At 39.3% G+C, this 21,107-nt stretch overlaps 1 long non-coding RNA gene across 1 annotated transcript; it reads right to left on the bottom strand.

Annotated features, from left to right (window-relative positions):
• Positions 1-8,175: 8,175 nt before the first annotated feature.
• LOC146678273 (uncharacterized) lies at positions 8,176-18,132 on the bottom strand. The gene is made up of 4 exons (XR_014914198.1): positions 17,841-18,132; positions 17,298-17,376; positions 15,218-15,313; positions 8,176-14,455 (listed from the first exon to the last, which is right to left on the bottom strand). It is a non-coding gene; the product is annotated as an uncharacterized LOC146678273 (long non-coding RNA).
• Positions 18,133-21,107: the final 2,975 nt, after the last annotated feature.

Raw genomic sequence — 21,107 nt, forward strand, 5'->3', positions numbered from 1 at the left:
TAGAGAAGTTCCAAGATTATCTCTACGGGAACACATTCACGGTTTTAACGGACAACAACCCATTGACCTATGTTTTGAAGTCAGCCAAGCTTGATGCTGCCAGCTATCGCTGGTTGGCCGCTCTCTCCACCTTCGACTTTAATATTAAGTATCGTGCTGGTAAGAGCAATCAAGATGCAGATGGCCTCTCTAGGCGGCCACATGATACTGTGGATGATGACTATGCTTCTCTTGAAGAAAAAGAGCGAATGAAACAATTCGCTTCCCATCATCTCTCTTCATCTCCCAACAGACAAGATGTGACAGCTGACACATTCAGTGTCTTGTGCCACCGTCATCTCTTAGGTGAATCTGACAATAGCCTACCTTCTATCACTTTGGTAGAGTCCCTTGCTCTACATACCGATGCGGTGCCAGACGTCTACGCAGATGATGGAACATTAGGTTGTTCTGTCATACCTACCTATAGTGAGGTAGAACTCCAACAGCATCAGAGGTCTGACCCAATTATTGGGTATGTGGTCAACATGTTAGAAAATGGAGGTGAAGCAAATTCCAATCCTAACTCTGCATCCTTAGAGCTTAAACTAATGCTCAAAGAGTGGAAACGTTTGGAACTGAAAAATGGTCTCCTCTACAGAACCCGCAAATCAGGTGAAAATGTCACCTTTCAGCTTGTCGTCCCTGAGTCTTTAAGGTCCACCATTCTCACTTGCCTTCATGACGACATGGGGCATATGGGTTTGGAAAGAACCCTCGACTTGGTTAGGTCAAGATTTTATTGGCCTAAAATGGCAACTGATGTAGAGAGAAAGATTAAGTCTTGCGGACGTTGTGTTAGAAGAAAGACTCTTCCTGAAAGAGCAGCACCTCTTGTGAGTATCCAAACAACCCGTCCCATGGAACTGGTATGCATGGACTATTTATCCTTGGAGCCTGACAGTCACAACACCAAAGACATTCTGGTCATAACTGATCATTTCACCAAATACGCTGTTGCTATGCCAACAAAAGACCAAAAGGCTACAACAGTTGCGAAGTGTCTTTGGGAGCAGTTTCTGGTGCATTATGGTTTTCCTGAGCGCCTGCTTAGTGATCAGGGCAGGGATTTTGAGTCACAACTCATTAAAGAGCTCTGTGCCCTAGCTGGTATCACGAAGGTGCGCACCAGTCCTTATCATCCACGGGGAAACCCAGTTGAACGGTTCAACCGAACTCTTCTTGGCATGTTAGGAACTCTACAAGACAAAGAGAAAACTCATTGGCGCGATTATGTGAAACCACTAACTCACGCCTATAATTGCACCAAGAACGAGACCACTGGGTTTAGCCCATACGAGTTAATGTTTGGTCGCCAGCCGAGGCTTCCCGTGGATATTGCATTCTGCCTGCCAGTTAAAGATGGCTCTCCTACATCTCACTCTCAGTATGTGAGAGCTCTGAAGGCTCGCCTTCAAGAGAGCTATCAGATCGCTGCCAAAAACTCTCAGAAGGTTGCTGAACGGAATAAACGCCGTTTTGACAAAACTGTCAGGGAGTCAACTTTGGAGAAAGGTGATCAAGTGCTAGTGCGGAACCTGCGACTTCGGAATAAACACAAACTTGCAGATAAGTGGGAGTCAACCATGTACAGAGTGGTGGAAAAGATGGTAGACCTACCTGTGTATGTTGTACAGCCTATGAATGGAGATGGTCCTATTCGAACTCTTCACAGGGATCTCTTACTCCCTTGTGGTGACTTATCTGAAGCTGAGGAAGTTGACCAGGTCAAGCCAAAGAGTTGCAGGCCAAGAACGAGGCGCAGTCAGCCTCTGTTACTGGAGGAGCAATCAGAATCTGAAGACGACTCACCTGTCTATCCTAGGCAGTCTTCTGTCATTCCTGGAAAGTTGGTTCAGGTGTTTGAAATCCCGAAGAGACGACAGCAAACCGGAAAAACAGTACCGGAGGGTAGTTGTATACCAGCTACGCCAGCAGACTGTGTAAACCCTCAGCCTCAGAATGAGCCTTGCAGAGGCAGCTCCCCTTTGCTGCCTGTAGGGGTACCTCCTGAAGTAGCTGAAGGAGAGGAGCCAGATGTTGTGGCTGAGCAACACCCTACTGAAGACGATGTAACTTTACCAACTATGACTAATCAAAAATCAGCTGTGGCCGAAGACAGCATTGATGTACCGTCCATTGATGTAGAGGCTCCTATAGCTACGGAAACCATTGATCTGAACCCACAAACCCCTGAGGTAGCTCTGGAGCATAAGGAAACTGTTGACAGTGGAGAAAAAAATGACCATGTTCGTAAGTCAGAAAGGACACGTCGACCACCAAGGCGCTTCCATTATCCTGAGTTGGGAAATCCCTTAATTTCCTTTGCGCAGAGCCTCATAGAGAGCTTTAACCAAGCACTTTATACAATAGGTGACTATGAGAGTTCATCTGTAGACCACAGCGTGACGCATGAAGGGGCTCATGCTGGGTCAAAGGGGGAGGGTGTAACCCATGTGAAATACAGGGCTGCAAAATCCCTTTTTGTAATCTAAGGCTATAGCCTGTTATTGTCACAAGGGGGCGCTGTGATGCAGTCTTGTGTTCTGACGACCTTGCGTCTAGTGCGCAGGAAGTATTACCTCTCTCTTCCTGTGAGATCTTCCCTCTGATGGCGGTCAAGTACGTGTCGGAGCGCATGGAAAAAGTATCTTGGTATGCAATACTGCAACCCGGTTAATGAGACCAGATTGTTTTACGTATAAATGCTAATAAGGTACTCTTTTATTAGGCCCCGAACTCTGACCACAAAGGGAATAACGTCTGTCAAGTTATTTGTGTCTGAAAATCCCGGTGAGTCACGTGCTTTCGTTAGCTACCTGTTAAGTTAGATAATGTATTTCACTAGCCGATTCAGCTCAGAAACCTTTGAACAAAAACCAATCGGGAGCTATGAGAATCTGGCGTGTTGTTTCACTTCTCCTGTTGTTCTTTACAGTGTGTTATAAGTGTTGAATGCTTTGAGCTAAACGATGCCGATGCTAGATGCGATGCTAGCTGCTAATAGCTGTTAGCCACCCCACCCCGCTGAAGCCATATTCCGATCGGGGAGGTATTCAAGTAGAAGCAATAGCTCTGTTTATATTAGAATGGTTATGTCTTAATAGATATGAGCATATTTCAAGTTTAATAGTATTTGCACTGAATTAAGTTACATTTGCTTGTAAGCCTTAAGGATGAATGTCGCTTTCATTGCTATGACTGTTTACATTACTGTTTAAGCTGCTGATGTTCTTTGTTGTGATATAATTTTGATAAAATTGTTGATACTGGTACAAACAAGTTACTGTAACTCTTGTAACTTGGTAAAGCTAAAGGGAATGCCATTTGTGATTAATACATTTGGAAAAGAAGTTAATGAGCTCATGTTAAGAACACAAAATGGGAAAAGAAATTGATTGTTCTGCACTGTTTGTGTAGATTGGTTTTTTTTGAACTACTAGAAGAATTCTGGAGAACCACTGACGGCGAGAACAGCCCAAATGAGATCCTGGATGATCGTGAAATGGTGTGGCCAGCCATGCGATCGGATTGTGGGATTTGCCTGAGAAACTGATTCAAGCAACCCTGGATTACAGATAAGCCCTATGCACTACTTTTCCTACCCGGATAATAGGGTTTGCACACTGACAATTCCCCTACAGTACACCTGTTTGGGTTTTCAACGACTTTAAAGGACAATTCAGACTGGACAATTCAAACTTCACAACAGGAACACTTTAATCTGTTTCATTCATTCCCAAGAGCTCTGATACTGTTCAGTATAAATCTTCCATTTAAATGTCTTTATTTTGTTTTGTTTTACATGTATTCACCTTTAAAATGCACTATTAGTGTGCAATTTGGGTTATTGTGTTGTATATGTATATAAATGGTACTGAGGCAATAAAGGTCCCAGTTATTCACTTCCAAGCCAACTCCTTTTGTGAGTCCCCAAAACAAAACCTCCTCCTGAACCTAGTAAGATGTCTAGGGTCTCTATTTGAAGTGAGAGTGTACTGGTCCTGAGTAGAGGCGCTACATTATGGTCCTGTGATTTTGTTTTTTGTGCATATTTGGTTTCTAATGGATTTCTGATTCTGCGATTTGCTTTGTATTTTGGAGTGTTTGAAGTTTTGTATTGCTGCTTATTTTCAGGTGCTCTGTATTTATTGATTTTGGTTATTATATATATTGTGATTTACTCAGTATCCACAGCCTTTAGTCCTGATTGTGTTCTATGCAAAAATTAAGTCAATCCAATCAGTGTTTTGTCAAATTAATGAATGCTTCTGTGTTTCCTGGATTCAGTTAGTCATTAATTCCCCGCTTTATTTTGGTAATCATATCAGTTGTACATTTACACCCTGGTCGTCCTTACTGTGTGTCATTACTCTCCTGTGCCCTATTCAGTGTTAATTTCAGTGACAAATAATTTTGATCATAGTTTTCCATCATACCTTTTTTTCTGGCAAAAACAAGATAATAACTAAATAAAAACTAATGCACGAGGACACAAATTATGATGGAATGTACTGACACTTTCGTCAACAAATAGAAATTAGATAAAAATGTTCTGGAGAAATGAGATTGAATCTGAATTAATCAAGTTGCGTAGAGAGGCGGGACGAGTTTGGAAGTGATCCAATGAAAAGTAATCTCCTTGTGCAGCAAGGTTAGACGTGGACAATTTAATCTGATGCTGACAGTCAGGGTGGGAGAGCGGGAGGCTCCCATGCTCCCTGTTTCTTATGAAAACACAACAAAATGTCAACGCTTGGGAGGAAGAGAAAAGTTCATATGTGGATACATTTTGCATTTGATGTCAAGGAAAATAAGACATTTTGTAAACCTTGTAGAGCAACTTTTACTGGTACAAACATGATAAACTTTTACACTTTATTGTCAACTGAATAAACTTCAGATTTAGTCTACGATATTCTAATGATATTTATTTGACTAAATCTCAACTAGAATTGATAGAATTTTGATGCCTAAATTATGACTAAAACGAAATTAAAATTTCCTGTCAAAATTAATGCTGGTCCTCGTGTATAGTCCAGTATTTTTTGTAGGCTTTGTCAAATTGTCTTTTGTGTTGTCCTTATAAGTCTTCTGCTAGTTTATTGAACCTCTCTCTGGTTTTCTTTCTTCTTTGAGACTTGATTTCTGCCTAAAACCTGATTAATTTGTGTTCTGTGAGTTGTTTTCTGAGTCTGCATTTTGCAACCATGACAGTTTGATGTCTAATGAAATCACTATTACAACCTTGGCCTACTGTGACAAATCTTCCATGTATAACATTTTAGCATATTTCACTGAAAATGAGACAGAAGCTTTGCTGTGAGCTGTAATGATACTGTGTGATACTACATTGTTTTTTTTATACCGAATAACAAGATTGAGAATGTGTTCAGATGCAACTTCTCCAGCAAGTGAAAAAACTTTTTTACATATGTCATTCATATAAATTGAGTACCACTGGGATGTGGTAATTCACCCAAAACAGCTAATGTACCCACAGTATGCTAGCTAAAACGGATGTGCTTAGCATATGTATGACTCCATCTCATGTGATTACATTCATCCTTTTTACAATGATTTATAAAGGTCGGGATAAAACTGGTCTGAAACACTTTGACTCAGGTGTTTGAGAGAGAGGGGTTAAAGAGCAGGGATGACCAGAGTTATTTTAAAATAGTTGCCAAACCACAAACTCTAGCTTCTTCATTCATCACCATTTTTCCACAGACTATCATTAGAAATGTAGAATGACTCTTTTGTTGGTTATTTGGAAAGTGTAAGAAGAGCCAACATGAAGTTATGAGTGAATTTTGGTTGCACATGTATTTATTTAATGACTTGCTTGAGAAGACTGGGAATGCCTATGTTTTAAATGCCTGAATCTGCTGAACCATGTGAACCTGAGTACTAACGGAGGAAGTTTTGAAAACATTTCAGTTTAGTTTTGCAGCACTCAAAAAGGTTTCAAATGAATACAATCTCACCTTGTGATCTAGTATAAAGTGTACACCCATCATTCATTCTCTAGGAGACCTTGAATGTCTGTTCAATTGCATATTAATCTGTCCGTTAGATTTTTTATTTTTTTTTTATTTCACTTGGCTCAAACTAATGACCAACTCCCACTAAAACCAATACTGCGTGATGTACTCTATGTGGGAACTTCTATTTGATACTCTATGATATTATATATCCTTTCTTCATTTAGCATGACTTTGTCTAAAGCCAGAAGAAGCTACTGAATCTATATCAGAAACATTTTCTCCCCATAGGTGCACACTGCCCCAATGTGTAAACAGAATCTTACAAGCTTTGAATCAAACATCTTGCATACATTCCTTTTTTTTATTATTGCCACTTCAGAGGCTCTCAACAGCCAAATAAACCACAGACATACCACTGGCATGTCTACCTGTCTGCACTGTAATGAAGTGCAACCTTGCAACCTCTATATAAAATGCTCTTTGTGTCCCTTTATTGCCTGCAGGGAGTTGAAAGCATCCTGATGTTTTGCTTTAAGAGAGTCTCTTGTTTTCTGACGGGGGGCTGTGGCGCTGCTGGTAGCTATCCTTAACCCTAGCTGACAGAGACTGGATAGGAAGGGTGGGTGGGGTTCAACTAAGGAGAAGCCAGGTCTGCAAGCAATTTTCATCAGTCCGTACTGTTTTAATAGAACTTGTGTGTCCACCCAGTCAAATAAACAACAAGAAAGCAATGGAATGGGGTCATTTTCTTTTTATGCTTTCTTTAGGCACACAATGTAGATTTCATTACATTCTTTATCTGTATGCATGCAGAACATTCAGTTACAAGACTTTAGCTATTCACTTGAAATATACCACTACACATGGAAGCTTGAAGTAGAGCACAAACAAATTGGAAAACAGTGAATGTAACATTGACTCTTGTTCAAATGTAGGCCTCAATCATAATATCCTTAAGCCCTTTTACTTCCTCTTACCATGATGGAATTCTGGAACATAAGGCCTGGTTTGGGATACCAATATTATTCAAATGTGTACTACAGCCTGCTTGCACTGATAACATATGGTGCTTCAGACAAGCACTGCCATATGGACCCATATGGTCGTCACTCCAAACATGATGACAACACAACCAAATTTAGGGTCATTTCTGAGTGTATTTGCTTCTGAAAGGGAGCCGTCTCTGAATTTGGCTCTGTGTCACATAGTCTAGCCAATCTGTGATGGCTGGCAGCAAAAGCAAAGAAGATTGACTCAGGCTGATCAAAGCGACAGAACAATGACAAGCCTGAGTCGCAGAGGAGAGCAGTGCCATACAGTAGAGATGCTTGGCATGCCGGCAGCTCAGGCTAAAGCAAATAAACAACACAAGCACTCATCAAAATACTTTGCATACACAATCAAGTACAAAATAGTGATAGGGATTGATACCAAAATTCAATCAACTCTTGGACCCAAACATGACCAAATAAACACAGCCTTGATTGCCCATCATCTAAAAGTTGGAACCAATTGGACTCTGGCAGAGTCAAGTGCACAATTTTCTCTCTCAAGCTCTGTAATTGTGGGCCACTCAAATCACCTTTCTACGACTGAGCAGTTCTTGGTGAGATTGAGAAAATAACACAATTTATAACCTATCCAGTAATCACTGCTTTGCATATAGAGGAGGGATGGCCTGTATAAGCCTTTGGTTATGTTGCTGGAACTTAATGACTACACTAGTGCTGGACAGATGAAGGACCTCTAGGTTTTGACATGGTTGCCAAAAACCTTTTTGAAGTGTCACATCTAACTGTCACATCTAAAATAAATATATGTGTTTGTCGCAATATGGGAATAGGCGGATGAATTGACAGTATACTATTTTGCTTTTCAATATTTTCTCTCCTTCCTTCCTTCTCTCTCTCTCTCACTCTCTCTCTCCCACTTCTTATTCCATGATGTTGGCAACGCTTCAGGCTTAAAACTCAATTTCTCAAACACTGAATAGACAGCAATTACACTGAGCTAACTCAATTGTCCAGATAGTGCAGCAAAGGTTCTTGAATACATTGAAGGCCTCAGCTTTAACTCAGCATCACTGCTGCTGCAAAAAGACCATTTTAAACAAAGCACTTTAAAACAGGATGCTTTGGGGGGGGGGGGACCTTATCATAGTTAAACAAATAAGGAAACTGTTCAATCGTGGATGGTTGCTATTAAGCAAAGAACCTGTGTCTTATTTAGACGCACTACTTACATGATTACGTTTAAGATAACATTTATAAAAACAGCATTTGTTTAAATTGTCAAATTTCTATTAATTATGATTTCCTAAAATACTTTCCACTGTCCCACATACTTAATTTAGATAAACCTGGAAACAACAGGAGTGATTATGGAAATTGGGCATTCCTTAAAAACGGTCAGATCTAAAAATATTATTTTTGGGGTTTTTAGTTGGATTTTGTTTTCGATGTAGTTAGGTTTCAGTTCATTTACAGAAAAGGTTTAATTTCAGATACCTATTATTCTTTGTTTCTTTATTAAATTCAGTGTTATTTTTAGCCTTTTGAATTAATATAGTAAACGTGTGTGTGTGTGTGTGTGTGTGTGTGTGTGTGTGTGTGTGTGTGTGTTATAGCTTAAAAATAATCAGACTCACAGTCATGTAGATATCTCAGCTCTTAAAAACTGCATGCACAAAACTCATCAGACATGTTGTGCTAATGAATTTGACTAAATTGCAAAGGCTAACACTAGCATAATTTTGTCAGAAGCAGTGCCACGCCACAGCATATCTCCAAAGAGCGTTGTTTTGGCACTGTTTTAGGTCATCTCCTGAGTCCGTATACCAAAGGAGATACTGACTGACCGAGCACCTTGTTCCTGTGTTGCATATTAAAGAACTCTATGAATTATTGGGTATTAAGTAGGTTCGGACCAGTATTTACTAGATGGACGGGTTTGTGGAGCAGCTAAACAAGATGTTAAAATCCATCATTTGCAAGTTATTGGGTTAATTGGGACCACTGGCTGGACCCTCTTTTGTTTGCAGTGCAGGAAGTATCCCAGGCCTCCACAGGATTTTCTTCCTTTGAGTTACTGTTTAGCAAGAAGCAGCGAGGGGTGTTGGACCTATTTAAAGAAAACTGTGAGGAAGGTCCAAGACCAGCAAAATTTTAAATTCAGTATGTTCTGGACCTGAGAGAAAACATATACACACACACACACAATTTGCTCCAGGTCCTGTCGCACCACTATCATAGAGCTCCATTTTGAGATCTGCCCTTGGGTGATGGTGCATTCTTGGCACTACAGGTTGCTTGAACGTTGCTTGAATTATTCAGAAAGAATTGGCTGGTATGCTGGAGACTCACACAGTGCTTGGTGTAGCCCCACAGTTTTTGTGGTGAAGAACGATGGGTCTATACGGTACTGACTGAGTTATCACAAGTTTAATGAGGTGTCACAATTTGATACTCATCCTGTGCCCTTGGTTGGCAAACTCCTGAACAGGTTGGACACTGCTTGTTTTTTTTCCTCAACGCTGGATTTGACCAAGGGTTACTGGAAGATTCCCTTGTTTCCAGAGTCAAAAGAAAAAATGACCTTCTCCACTCCATACAGATTATACCAATTTGTGACACTTTAGTTCAGCCTTTTCAGAGGCCAGGTCACTTTCCAGCATCTCATGGACTCTGTACGGCATGATGTCATCATCCATAGTAACACCTGGGTGGAGCATGTGCAGTGAGTGGCCATGATCCCGGAGTCCCTGAGGCAGACGGGACTTAAGACCAACCCGAAAAAGTGTGCATTTGGATGGGGGAGTATTTGGGGAACCACCTGAGAGGTGGGCAGGCACATCCGCAGGTGCAGCCTTCGCATCCTGCCCGCATACCCAGTACCATACCCAGTATCTCTTGTGTATTAGCTCCTGGGACACCCATTCATCCTCTGTTCAGACCATGCCCCGCTGTAATGGCTCCCTTGTGTGAAGGATACCAACGCCCAGATCACCTTGTGGTATCTGGCTCTCCAGCCTTTGAAGTTCAAGATGGTCTATAGGCCAGGGGTGCAGATGGTCATGGCTGATTTCTTCACCCGCTTCCTGGGAGACAGAGTAGGCTCGACCAAATGGATTCTTGGCCTAAGTTAGGCAGAGGAGGGATGGTGCAGTGGTTTCAGGGTGCACTTCTAGGGAGGCTGGCAGGGCAGCTGGGACCACTTCCATAATCATAGTCTCCTGGTTTCAGTAACACACCAGGATCTAGACAGAGTGGAGTGAGCTGGAGACTCGTCCAGAGTGTCCCCCAAGTTTAAATATAGCAGTTCTCTAATATTGTCTAATGAAACAGCCTTCAAATTAGTATTAAGGGGAAAACAAAACAGCTAGTTATAATTGTTCTGCACTTTCACAACAAAGGCTTTAACTGCTGCTGAATATAAAGGAAGTTAAAACAATCTCCACTTTGTTGAAGCATAAGCTCTATGAAACATTGTGACCATTATGCTATTTATTTTTCTGATATGTTTGCTGATGCACTTTGACAAAATAGTGAGGGACATTTCTGTCACAAAACATTTGTAACACAAATTTATGATGAATCGGTGTTTTGTTAAAGCCAAGATTTGTTTGTTTTTATTCTTAGATTTAAAAGCATTGCAAAATTCATCAGTTGTCAAATTGTGAGTAGATAGCAGCATTAATGTTAGATTATTTCTGGTTCAAATAGAATGTGTAAGTTGGTGCTTGTGACAGTGAAACATTGCAAAGTGCAGAAAATATAAGATGACAGGCCATAACTTAAACATTGCTTTTTGCTGTTGGAGCTTGTTACATTCGCAGAGCATGGGCAGAGGAGCACAGGCAACATATCAAACTTAATTACCTTTCAGGTTGCCTCATCAAGTCAGAGCTTCAATGAAGACAGATTGTTCCTGTTCCTGCAGAACCTTTAAAGCCACAAACACCACATGGCTCTTTCTCTAATCTTAGCAGCCTTTTTGAATTATTCCCTGACTGCTATGATGGACTCTTAACAGGAAAATGTGTGTTATTGAGTAGAATTTCAACTGTGAGTCTGTCATTTCTCATCTTAATACACAGATGAGACCTCTGCATCCTAAGGTAAAGTAGCAGTACAAGGTTGCAGTTTGGATTACATGAGGAATAACAACATGTTTACCATGTACTTCCATGGTAATCTTTCAGTTTTATGTTGTAAGTGCCAGTTGCTTTCCTATTTTATTGGGTATTACTTTTGTTTTATGGAGCAATTTTCATATCCTGCCCTTGATGATAGTGGCCTCACTCTCTTTAAGCACCAACAGAGCAGGCCTACTGATGAACACACAGCACAAAGGGGTGATTATGGAGTGCTAAACTAATGATTGTCGATGAGAAGCTGTTCTCACCACTGAGAGAATTCATTTCTCTGTCACTTGGAGTTAATGACTCCTTTTAAGGAGATGAAATCTGGTCACTAGGGAAAGCCACCCTGAAAGACCACAGGTAGCTTTTTCCATTTATCTAAAGTCCTGTTTCTGTAATGTCAGATGTATTTTAGCCGCTGAACACAATACACACATTGGCTGACATGTCAGCTCTAGTCTTTAATTCTAATATCAGATCCATCATCAGTACCTATATGGGAATTTATTGAACATGTCAGGTTAAAGTGGTAGACTGAAGGGACTATTAGCTTTGTCACCTGTGAGTGATCATTTCAAAATGTCTGCTCATGATTCTGGTGCCCTAGATATTTGCTGCCATCTCGAAAGGTTATGCATGAAGCCAAACGGAACTAGGATGGGGTGATATAGAGCAATCTTTATGGGGCACTCAGGTATAGACTCAGTTCACTGCTCATGCGTCAGAAGGTCCTTAACCTCCTGTTTGAAGCTTTTCATTATTAATGTTGAAGTTTGGACTCATGTTATGGAAGACGCTCTGATCTGCCACAGCCAATATTGGGCTTCTAAACAGCAGCGCCCGAGCACATTTGCTGCATATAGAACTTGGTAAACATTTATGAATGATTTAGGAGCGCGAGGCGAATTGGTAAAGCACTACAGCTGCATCGCTGAACTCCCAGCTGCTCTCTCAATGCAGCTTCAACATAAAACTGCTCTTTACAATGAAGTCCGTGTAAAACATCCTGCTTCTTAATACTAGCAAATTCTAAAAGAGCCTACTGTTGAACTCTTGCTCCTCATCCTGTTGAATTCTCAAAGTAAAGAAGCTGAATGAAGTGTCCTCGTATCCCCACATATAGGTGTTGTATTTTTATACATCTTTATTATTATGTACTCTGAAAATATGCACTGACACTGTGAAGATGTTTCATTATAAGTGTTAAGTTACGCTAAGTGATGATGGCTAAGACCAAGCTGATAACTACGGAGACGCAGTGACAACAGAGATCGTAGTTTTCAAAATGTAACTGAATCACTGAATGCTGCACTTCAACTCTATGCCCTGGGGCATGTATTGTAAAATGATTATGTTCTTTTTTTAACTGCTGAATGGGTCTGGCTGAATTAAGTCACACCCTAGTAATTTTATTAGACTGTATAATGGTGTTCTCACAAGAATTGCCAGGAGGAAATTAAAGAACAAATAAACAAAGCAAAAAAAAACGCTACAGTATTAGAGGTGAAGCAACATTAAAATTAATGTGAAAATTATTGTGGCCAGAATGAAACAGGTTATCAGTACTATCAAGGTACTATTGCATACAATTAAATTACTTCACAAATGTTTGATTTGCATACTTGTAGTTTTTTAACATTTAGAGTTTAGTGTGAGGATTCTCCTTTATTTTCAGGTCTCAAGCTAAGAAACTAAATGCAAAATAAATTGGAAAAAAAAATAGTATTTTTTGTATGTATGTGTATGCCTGTATGTGTATGTGTATAATAATTAATTGCAGTGACTATTTTAAAATAACTTTTTATCCAGTATATCATACTTGATCTTTGTACTTTTATTGCATGAGAAAAACTGTCCCACTGTCATGGGTAAATCATATTATGAGACATGTCTCTGATGACATAAAAAACATAAAACAAACAAAAGATTTTGTTTTTTGTTTTTCCATAGAGGTTGTACTTGGGTAGATTTAACCCAATGCACAATTCACATATTAAAGCTAAATAAAAAGGCAGCGATTCAACCTAACCACTAACATGTGAATTTATGCCATAGCACATCTTATTTTGGTGACTTACTATCATGTGTCATGATCAGACTGTGCACACACATTAAACAAACAGCAGCAGGATAGTGTGGAATAGTTTTATAGGTGAAAGCTTCCATTTACATTATTTACAAGCTGTTAGCAGGCACTAAACTACACTGTAAACCCGAACAAGTTGACTGAACTTAAAACTTTTGTGGAAACTGATTACCTCAAAAGATTTAAGTACAAAAACTCATATCTTCTAAGTATGGGGTACTCAAAATTTGTATTTATTGTTAACCTAAAAATTTTAAATTATATTTTATATTTTATTAATTGAGCTTTACTCAAAGACTGTATACTTTAATTTCAATATTTTTGTGTTTCTTGTAGTTTATTATTTTGATGCAACACAATGCAATTATATTACAACCTAAACTCAAATTATCTGATTATTAATTAAAAGATATTTATGTTGTGAGTGTAGACTACTAAAAAAAAAAAAGTACGGAAATTCAGTTACTTTACATTTTGTTTAACATTTTTTCATGAAAATTTAAAAACATCACAAATGTTTTTATAAAACAACTAACATGGACATCGGCACCATAAAGTGAGCATTATAAATTCTGTGTAGAACATTTATCTTTTTATAAACTCACAAAGGACGACATCAGTCCTAATTGCATCTTTCTCAAAATACACAAAAATTCAAAACAAAAAGTCAAATACTAATCACTTTTTTTTAAATAGAAATGAAAAACAATTTTTTAAAATGGGTACAAAGACGATCAGCTTCCAAATAACCAGATAAGGCAGTCAAGTATAGGAAAATTAGGTAAACTGATGGAGTTAAATCCACCCAAAGCCTGTAGTAAACTTAAAGTGCTTAAAGTGCTTCAAACAAAGTGCTCAGTAACAGAGTGCGTGTCCTAACAAACATTGCCTTATATTCCTTAAGAGCATGTAGGCAGGGGTTTCAGGGGTTTGCCGTCATCAAGCCCCATGAAGATATTTTGGACTAAGGCAAATGTGTGAACCAGCTTCCTGGGGTAGTCTAAATGCAGAGCATAGATCAAGCCAAATAATAAAGCAAATGCATTTGCAAATCTGGGAATATCACGCATCACCTAGTCGCCTTTCACCAAAACAGCCATGCTTGAGGAAGTAAAATGGACTGGACTGGGAAGCGCCGTCGGTAACCACTGTGAGAAGGGCAACTGGAGTGTCAATGAGGGTCGACTCATCCAATGCGTCCGCCTGGAATAGACACAGTATCAATGGTAAATGGCCTGTATTTGTATAGCGCTTTACACATTCAGTCATCCAGACATTCACACCCATTCACACACTGGTGATGGCAGCTACATTGTAGCCACAGCCACCCTGGGGCGCACTGACAGAGGCGAGGCTGCCGGACACTGGCACCAGCGGGCCCTCTGACCACCACCAGTAGGCAACGGGTGAAGTGTCTTGCCCAAGGACACAACGACCGAGACTGTCGGAGCCAGGGCTCGAACCGGCAACCTTCTGATTACAAGGCGAACTCCCAACTCTTGAGCCACGATCGCCCCAATTAAATAAGTAAGGTTGGTTTGAGAGAATGTGACAAGCATGACCTGTAATCTAGCAAAACATTCAGCAGTGTAGTGGGTTACTTTGTAACGAGTTAGGGTACTCTACTTTTTTTGAAACATGTACATTAACGTGTTAGCTTCTTGCATTACATAATTTGTATTTTTATTATTTTTCTAAAAAAAAAAGTAATTTTTTATTTCATGATTTTATCTCAAAAAGAAACTAAATCTTGACTTCAGCCTGGTTTTTGGGCCACCTGCAGCATAGCCATAGTGCTGTGATACGCCTGTGCCCTGCTCCTGACCTGTGTGTGTGTGGGTTTTCTACAGAGAGGGTATTTTGTTTGTACAATTTGGTAGCTGCTAGGGTATTAAATTGTATTTAAAAAAATCCATAGCATTTTATCTTACTGGCAGAATTTAAGTAATGCAAAAATACACTTACATTACATGTCTAAAAGAATTATGGGTCCTCCTCCCGCAGGTATACAGGAAGGGCACGAAGTACTGCAGTGCGTTTCACGTTGATATCAGGCGCCTCCTAAAAAGGGAAAAGAAAAGTTCATTTAACGCAAAGTTTTCAGGTGTCATTCTTTGGGGAGAATACAGTGGGGCAAAAAAGTATTTAGTCAGCCACCGATTGTGCAAGTTCCCCCACTTAAAATGATGACAGAGGTCAGTAATTTGCACCAGAGGTACACTTCAACTGTGAGAGACAGAATGTGAAAAAAAAATCCAAGAATCCACATGGTAGGATTTGTAAAGAATTTATTCGTAAATTAGGGTGGAAAATAAGTATTTGGTCACCTCAAACAAGGAAAATCTCTGGCTCTCACAGACCTGTAACGTCTTCTGTAAGAAGCTTTTCTGTCCCCCACTCGTTACCTGTATGAATGGCACATGTTTGAACTCATCATCTGTATAAAAGACACCTGTCCACAGCCTCAAACAGTCAGACTCCAAACTCCGCCATGGCCAAGACCAAAGAGCTTTCGAAGGACACCAGGAAAAGTATTGTAGACCTGCACCAGACTGGGAAGAGTGAATCTACAATAGGCAAGCAGCTTGGTGTGAAAAAATCAACTGTGGGAGCAATCATCAGAAAATGGAAGCCATACAAGACCACTGATAATCTCCCTCGATCTGGGGCTCCACGCAAGATCTCATCCCGTGGGGTCAAAATGATCATGAGAACGGTGAGCAAAGATCCCAGAACCACACGGGGGGACCTGGTGAATGACCTGCAGAGAGCTGGGACCAAAGTAACAAAGGTCACCATCAGTAGCACACTACAACGGCAGGGAATCAAATCCTGCAGTGCCAGACGTGTTCCGCTGCTGAAGCCAGTGCATGTCCAGGCTCGTCTGAAGTTTGCCAGAGAGCACATGGATGATACAGCAGAGGATTGGGAGAATGTCATGTGGTCAGATGAAACCAAAGTAGAACTTTTTGGTATAAACTCAACTCGTCGTGTTTGGAGGAAGAAGAATACTGAGTTGCATCCCAAGAACACCATACCTACTGTGAAGCATGGGGGTGGAAACATCATGCTATGGGGCTGTTTTTCTGCCAAGGGGACAGGACGACTGATCCGTGTTAAGGACAGAATGAATGGGGCCATGTATCGTGAGATTTTGAGCCAAAACCTCCTTCCATCAGTGAGAGCTTTGAAGATGAAACGAGGCTGGGTCTTCCAACATGACAATGATCCAAAACACACCGCCCGGGCAACAAAGGAGTGGCTCCGTAAGAAGCATTTGAAAGTCCTGGAGTGGCCTAGCCAGTCTCCAGACCTCAACCCCATAGAAAATCTGTGGCGGGAGTTGAAAGTCCGTGTTGCTCGGTGACAGCCCCAAAACATCACTGCTCTCGAGAAGATCTGCATGGAGGAATGGGCCAAAATACCAGCTACTGTGTGTGCAAACCTGGTAAAGACCTATAGTAAACGTTTGACCTCTGTTATTGCCAACAAAGGTTATGTTACAAAGTATTGAGTTGTATTTTTGTTATTGACCAAATACTTATTTTCCACCCTGATTTACGAATAAATTCTTTACAAATCCTACCATGTGGATTCATGGATTTTTCTTTCACATTCTGTCTCTCACAGTTGAAGTGTACCTCTGGTGCAAATTACTGACCTCTGTCATCATTTTAGGTGGGGGAACTTGCACAATCGGTGGCTGACTAAATACTTTTTTGCCCCACTGTACATGTTTATGAAACTGCATGACATCAGACTCTACTAAATTTTGGAGACTTTTCTTTTAAGATACAACCTTTCTGTCTCTTGTGACAGAGAGTATGTTTCTTAATCATTTGACAAAAACCCTACACAGTATTTTAAAATAGTGTTCTCCAGATCAGAGCTGTGATCTATATAGAACATGGGGTTCAAAGCAAGGAAAAATTGTGTGTTTATCAGTGAAACTTTTAATTTGTGTTAATTTTATCATTATCAATATATGAAATCTTCACCTTAAGGGACTTAATGAATGGTTTCTTCAATAGATCTTTCAACTCACCTGTGTTTACTGTCTCCACCTGAAATTAATTGCAGTCTGAATTTTTTTTTCTTCTGTCTTTTTGTCTTTGGCCTTCAGCCTTGGAAGAAAAAATCAAAATATTGAAAACCTTATCAGCACACTAAATATACAACACCTTGCTATATTTCAATTGTTTTAGATAGAAGTTGCCACTGCTAGCTAAGTCACTTTTGAATGATGCTAATGAGAAGAAAAAAAAAAAAAACCTGCCGAACAATGAGGCTGCTGTTGTAAAAACGCCAACTTTCTTGCGTTGGCAAGGGGTCGTTAAAATATCACTAAGACCCTTTCTTTATGTGTGATTCTTCGTAAAACTGTGTTTTAATCGGTTAAAACTGTAAAACTGACGACATAATCTATGTTTGAAAAAGAGCGCGAACAACCGCGAACAACTATTCACCACCTGGGTCTGTGCTTTTTAACACAACAGCGCATTCGAAAACAAGTTATTGGCTGCAACATATTAATATACTTGCTTTTTTACGGAAAAAATAAACATAACGAAGGTTCCGTTTTACTTACAAGTTTCTCCAAATGTGTTCTCCAGTCGCTCGAGAAGGGCAGCCATATTGAACAGAATTTTCTGTCAACGTCGTTCAGGTTAGAGAGAAGACGTCATGACGTCATGACGTCCACATGCGGAGCTCGGAAAAAAACATTTACTCAAAAATCATAATTAAGAAAGCAGTATTTACTCTTAACTTCTAAGCCATGTACAATTATAACTGTTTGAATCGTTAACCGAACAGAAAAGTTTTAAGTTGTTTCAACTTTGTGAGGAATTTTAATTGTTATATCCACAAACTTTATAAGTCAGGTAGACTGTTGGGGTTTACAGTGTAAATGTAAAAGCAATCGACATAATATCTTGTTTCATTGATTCATTCTCTAATAATTTGTAATTACAATATGCACATGTAGTGTAGATATTTAATATTGTTTTAAAACATTTTATTCAGTGCCTTTTTGACTAATTGCTTTCCTATATTTATGGAATATCTGGGGTTAGGTATGAAACTGAAATGTTTATATTCTGCATTATGTTTAATACAGTTGCCTGAAGGTGAAATTCAATACTAATGCCTTAGGGAGCTGTTCTTTTTACATATACATAATTTACATATTTTATTTAGGCTTTGTATTCCAATTGATTAATTGTGCATTTTCTTATAATAATGGTGTCTGCTTCTGGAAACATTATACCTCATTTCAAACAATTGGTTTAATAAAGTACTGATTATTTCTCGAAAAATAAACAACGCCCTAAAAAAGAATAGATCCATGAAATGGACACAGTGGACTGGCGTGTCTGTTAGAGGGTTTGTGTGATATCAGGTTGCATCTTGATGCAAGCAACCACCTATCAGTCAGATGAACAAGATAATAGCAGAACAAAAGTGTTTTGGTGAAAGTTTAATATGTGTGTGTTCAAATCTCTATTCAAACTTGTGAATAAAATGGTAAAATGCAGCGCATCTGCATCTGTTGCAAGATTCCCTATTTTGACTGAACTCAGATGTTTGATTTCATGCGGTATTTTTTTTCTTTCTAAAGGACTCACACTTTCTTAATTTGTCAGACAGAAAAAACTCTATCATTGCTAACAGTCATGTTCACTGATAGGTTATTAAGTGCATTAATTAACTGTTATGTTATATAGCACTCAACCTTCTATTTAAGGTTTTTTTTTACTAACATTCTTAAATGAATTTGTGTAGTTTATCTATCTATCCTTCTCTGTCTCTCTCCATATATACACACATATATATATATATATTTCATATGCAAGACGGAAACATGTACATACTGTCCACATCTTCTGTAAAAGTTTACTCTCAAGCTATGTTGCAAACCTGAACTTAGTAAGGGGGCAGTAATTATGGTATATGAGCGTAATATTTTGATAAAAAAGTGTTTCAATACAAGTGTATTTCATCACTGTGTTTGTTTTTATTGCTACCTCCAGAAATACTGCCATTGCTTTGCCACTTATGAGACAGACTTTTCCACATTTTGGCTCACAGCTCACTCTCATATTTCCTTTTTATCGCAGCCCCAGCTTATGACCACAGCTCAGATTTGTGCTTCAGGGAGTCTTTAAAGAAACCTCAGAAAGCATTATTCGGGGTCCGACTGCCTGTGTCCATTCCTGTTAATGTAGTAAAGATCATATGTTCATAGATGATAGATATTCTCCAGCACACAGTCTGTAAATACAATTGCTTAAAATTGCTTAATATAGTACAGTTACTTTTTTTTTCTCCTTCTCCTGTTTGACAGTATTTGCTGTACTGCATTTTGAAAAATTAAATCAGAAACTTACAACAAAGAGTCACGGCTCTCCTGAATCCCAAACTGAAATCTATTAGAGAATTCCCCAACCACAAAAATAGTGATAAGAGCTACAACTCCCATGAGGGTAGGTGCAAAAACAGAAAAAAATTCAAATCACTTTTTTTGGTCAAAATAGCAACTTTTTAAGCTGATGTCATATGTATATATTTAAATACATGTATAAACTAATGAGTATTATTAAGTGGATTACTTTATGATCCACTGTGTATAGAAAGGCTGCCAACATTATATTGCTCTGCTCTGAGTTTATGGACAAACATGCATCTGTTCGTAAATGTTTGATAATCTGATCAAGTGCTTTCTATATGAACTTTTTGTGCTCCTAATCCATAATTCATACCTTCTGTGATGTACTATATGTTATGTGAAATGTGTCCACAGTCATTAAAGTGAAAAGCAATGCTCCTCTATAATTGTAAAGGGGCAACTAATGCTTAGAGCCCAAAACAGAAGAACAAGATATGATACATTATTAAATAGTATCGATTACTTTTATCAAATCGATGAGATGGCAAGAAAAAAATAGCTACTCGTATGAAAGTCACGCTCGACTCGCAGCCCTTTCTGTTTGAAGTGTTTCGGCCTTTCAAGAGAACATAAGCAGATCAAAGAGTAACCATAGCTGCTAAGTATGTGGGGGAGGCATGTGTGGACGAATGGAGGAATTCCTCCAAAAGGGAATGGCCTAGACCCATATAGCAGAGCAGAGGGGGAGATGTGTTCAGCTCAGTATATTTACTCCTCATCTAATAGTCCTTTACTCATGTATGCAAACATCATTACTGTCTGGCATTTCAACATTATGTGTTCCTGTCATCAAAATTTAAAGTTCAAGCCCACTAGCCACTTTGTGTCATCAGCCAATTTCTGCATGTTTACAGCAGCTTGCAGTGCTTATGTGCTGAATGTCAGAATAATTGGCCAATTAAAAAGGAGAGCCTGATCCAGTATTCTTTTAAGTGACCCAGAATTTCTAGCTATGTCCTAGAAAGGATGAAAAAAGATAAAATAAAACAAAAAACCTTAAGGCGTGTATTTTTACACACAGATCCAGGAAAGGTTTAACTACCTCAGCTGCAGCAGAGTATCACTTGAAAGAATCTTTGGCAGTGTTTAGCTAATGTAGACGCTACAGCAGAGGCATACCAAACAAAAATCTAGCATTGGAAAATGACCTACTTCCTAAACACAACAAAAATGCTTTCACATCAATTAGGTCAGTGATTACAGCATTTGTGGAGTTTAACTTGAGTGAGTGAGTAAGTAATAGACGGTATACACTTTATGGATGAAAGTCCATGCGGGATATACTGTCAGTGTGTCATATATTAAGGATATACAAAAAATAAAAACACCTACATTTCAAAGGTTTGTTCTTCCCTACTGTATGCTGCTTACAATGCTCCTGTCAGCCCATGCTTCTTTGCATCTTCT

The sequence above is a fragment of the Rhamphochromis longiceps genome, linkage group LG1 (genome assembly GCF_057381845.1).
Source record: "Rhamphochromis longiceps isolate RC_006_pf linkage group LG1, R_longiceps_female_GT1.1, whole genome shotgun sequence".
Lineage (NCBI taxonomy): Eukaryota > Metazoa > Chordata > Actinopteri > Cichliformes > Cichlidae > Rhamphochromis > Rhamphochromis longiceps.